Source organism: Cannabis sativa, chromosome 6, assembly GCF_029168945.1.
Source record: "Cannabis sativa cultivar Pink pepper isolate KNU-18-1 chromosome 6, ASM2916894v1, whole genome shotgun sequence".
Lineage (NCBI taxonomy): Eukaryota > Viridiplantae > Streptophyta > Magnoliopsida > Rosales > Cannabaceae > Cannabis > Cannabis sativa.
The window spans coordinates 20,113,372-20,117,986 of NC_083606.1; positions in this window are offsets into that span (position 1 = coordinate 20,113,372).

Sequence of the window (4,615 nt, forward strand, 5' to 3'; positions counted from 1 at the left end):
ATCAGATCGAAAGCACCCTTGGACTGGTTTTGATAGAGCAACTATAATATTACCATGATGATCTCTTACTATCGCACCACACCCCAGGATAAATAGGGAATCCCTTTAAATATTATTATTTTTTATTTTTATTTTTATAGTTGGGATTGTGCTAATAATTACTACATGAGTTACAATTTAAATTTAGATTTATTTCCTCATAAATACAAAAAAAAAAAAAAAAACTGCTTTTAAATATAAAAATAAATTAAAAACACAATATAAATATAAATATTATAGTTTCAAAAAATATATATAAATATTTATCGTGCATATCGAAATGTGTAAGACTACTATTATATGTTTTTCATATATTTTCATCCATATGCAAAGTACTATGTATACTTTAGATATTTCTTTACGCGTATTAAGAATCTTTATAATATACGCTTCAATGTCGAAAATATATGCCATGAATTATGTTTGTATTATTAAATAGTTTTGATGGATTAATCAAAGTTTTTTTTTTTTTTTTTTTTTTTTTTGAAAGAATGCGTGCATAGATAAAAAAATATTTAGACCTCACTAGCTTGTCATTACAGAGAAGATTATCCGAAATGGAAGAAAATAGTAGACAACCAAACTACTTGTGGCTAAACACTCACCTTGTAAAATTATGCGCAACAAAATTACAAGCTCTACTAATACTAAAAAAGATACAACTAACAAACAAGGGAGAGATCCTATTATATAAAAAGAAGAATAGTTCTCAAGCGTCCAACTAGACTCCTTCCCATTGAGAGTATTAATAACCACTCTTGAGTTTGCAACTGGTATTAATAGCCACTTCCAAAGCCAAGCAGCAGGGCAACTGCTTCCCATACAAAGCATCAGAAAACTCTAACCATGCCATCTATACCCACACCATCTTGCCAAGATGGTTCCTAACTTGTCACCATTGTAGTTTTCTGATGCTTCCCGAGGGGCAGGTTGCCAAACATCTAACAAACTCAGAGCATGAGTAGGGAAGAGAGAAGCAAAAGGATCTGCATAAGAGATACGAATAGAGTCAATACACTATTTCCAATTGTCTAGCTTATGATTTTGTACCTTGTCATTGCGGACCCGCTAGATAGTGTCGACAATAATCGAAGCCTAAAGAAAAACTTCATTTGCATTAATGTTGGACTTTTAAGTCCCATAGAAGTTTAATCCAGTCCCACATTTGAATGCCTGTACCAACTATAGGAAAGATACCCCACAGCGAGAACCACCACAAATGATCATAAACCTCACTACAACCACCCAAAATAGATTAAATCACCACAAATAAACCCAAAACCAGCTCAAGAACAAATTCTATCAAGCTTAAACCCTAACGAAAACTTAAAAACTCATACCAAAACAAGGCTTTGCTTCCAAAAATTAAATATAAAGGTGAGCTAGGGTTTTACCTTGAATTGGCTAAAAACTTCCTTCCAAATTCTTGTTGAAAATCCCGCTGAAAATGGTTGAATTTGGTCTGGTTTTTCTTGGGTTAAGGTTAGGTTTAAATTGAGGGTAGGTTAGATTTAGGTTGTATAATGTTTATTGTCTAATTTCTTGTTTTAATCAAATAATATTTCAGCATAAAAATAATTTACCAAAATTCCCCCTTTCTACAACTTTAAGTAACCCCTTAACCAAGGGGTAAAATAGTCATAACCATCTACCCCGCATAACCCCAATGCTCTTACTATCCATAATTTTTTTCCCGCTAAATCTAAGATATAAACTGTATATATGTGACTGTAATGGCCAAATTGTTGGGTTCTACTATTACCAGGTATAAAATATAAAAATATAAAATTTCATAATTAACATGCATGGCACACCTAAAATACAATAAAATCTCAATAATTGAGAAATTATATCATTAATGCACATATAAATAGAAATACTAATTAAATCACTAATAAGTTACTAATTTTTATGTCTAAATATGTGGTTATTAAAAAATTGAAATGATTTTTTTTAGAGTATAAAACCCCAACAAATGATCACTTGGGTAGACTCACTAATGGAATGTGATAATGGTTGGGAATTTGAAAGAGGGGTTATACTATAGTGTGGTATCTTGATGTGTTGCCTACATGTGTGACTTGTCAAAAAATTACCATCTTACACGGGGTATTTTTTTATTTTTTTTTCTAACAAAACTTATTAATCGTGCAGAGAGATGGAAAATTTTCAATTCATTATAACTCTATAGTACACTCCTGAGCATTTTAGTGGATCCCCTGTTTGTTTCGTCATTCAGAAGAGTTTTTTAGCTCAATTTATTTTCATGATCGTGTACATTATAGTTATTTAGGACATATTGTAAAATTTTCGAAAATTCAACGTAGTTTACAATGCCAAAAATAAAATTTAAATATTTTTTATACGTGTAGCTATTTTTTTTATACGTGTGGTAAGTAATTGTTTGAATCTTATTTTTCAACAATGTAAACTATTCAAAAAATTTTAAAAATGTATAGTTATATTTAAATAGCGTGCAATTATGAGAAACAATATGACTAAAACACTATTCCACAGTGTCGAAACCTAATTTATCCCTTTTACAGAGTGTACTACATAATTTTTCATTAGTATGTTTGCTCGAATTTATAAAACTACCAAAAGATGCTCCCATGATATGCTAAAATACCCATACATCTGTAAAAATGTGTTTACTAAAATATAAGCAATTCTCCCTACCTGATGCCCTAAATCCTCAATTTTGAACTAATAAAATCTTAGTTAGAGGGGTGCACTCAAATAGTGAAAGGTGTCTACTATAGAAATACTCTATAATAATGAAAGGTCTCACACTTATCTACACGACATATTTATTTATGTATATTTAACTGGCAAGTGAAATCTGACCCGATCGATTGATCAAATATACTACTCGTATGTGTTAGCTAAGCTTCCAATATTTCTCAAGTGACAAGATTAGGATGATGACAAGACTCAAAATATTATAGTACATTGCTCGCAACTAAAATTAATGACTTTTTTTTTTTTTTTTAGCAAAGCATACGTTCGTATAGGGTTTTTATTAGTTTGGTCCGTAAGTTTGGACCTAAATTATAATTTATACATATAAATTAGCTAGTAGTCGTAAAGATAATACCTAACATTTGACTTTTCGTTAAGAATCCCTTAATTTATGAAGAAGAACAAAATGATTGAGACGAATTGATTTGACATTAAATTCCAAGTACGTAATTAAGTTAAAGCCTAAAAAAAAGGAATTTAAGACAAGTACTAGTCAAAATAAGGAACTCTTTCTGTTAAATATATGACTCAAATAGCCATTTTTTATTATATTTCAACTATCACCTGAGTGGATTTGGGGTGGGGAAAGTCCAAATCAGCTTCACAATATAATTTATATTTGAATTTATATATACAATATAGCTCTAATCTATTTATATATAAAATATTTCTATATTTAACGATTATTAAATAAATTTAACATAAATATTAATTTTAAAAGAGAAATTTTTATTAGTATACGTAATATACATACTAATAATAGAAATAACATTGGTTAATTTAATAACTTTTTAATAACGTGACACGTCATCATTTCTACCGTAATATCAAAACAATCACATACTAGAATCCAAAAAGAAGTATCTCGCTCCATGAATGCGTTGCATTCTTCCTCTAATTACGAGATTGATGGATCCTTTGAACAGCCTGTGAAACACAATACCAAAAACGAAACTTTTAAATTTGCTTCCTATTATAGAATATTAAAATCACAACTAGAATCATTCTCACAAAAAAAAAAAACTCCATTAACGAACAAAAAAACTTCGTTCATAAACAACATAACATCAATCATTCATAACCAAAATCGTTATCTCAAACTACTGACAAGATCTACAAAATTGTTTTACTATGATTATATATAAGATTAAAGTCACTAACTGAAACCATTCTCACCAACAAAAACTCCATTAACAAACAAAAAAGCTTAGATTACAATCTCTACATGATCGATTATGAGTTCAGTGCCGAAATCTTTTCTCAAACTACCAAGAATACCTAAAAATTAGAGACAAAATCGTTGCTGGATAAAGGAACAACTCAGTCGACACTTTAAAAAAATTGATCCGAAAATTGCTTTGTTCTACTGTATGATTTTTATTTTTTTTATTTTCCCTGCGTTTCAAAAGTAAGTTTTTGGTTACCTATGATATTTATAATAAACCAATTAGTTACTTTTGCATAAAAAAGAATATTGTTTTTTCATCTTTTCTAATAATATATTATAAATAACATCAATCAACTAACATTTATAATATAATCAGCTTCTTCATCATGAATTTTTTTTTTTTTTCTTGCATTTTCAAAAGTAACAATTTGGTTACTTATAGTGCCGATAAAAACTTAATTAGTTACTTTTACATAATTTTTTTTTATATCATATAATTTTAAATACAATTTGATTACCTTTAAAGCTTATTTGTAAACCTCTTATAATCAAATAGTTATTTTTAAGTTATATTATTGTATATCATTTAAAATATATTTGGGTAACCTTAAAGTTTATTTTTGAAACTAATGAATTGTCATGTATTATAATAAGTTACCACTTTTA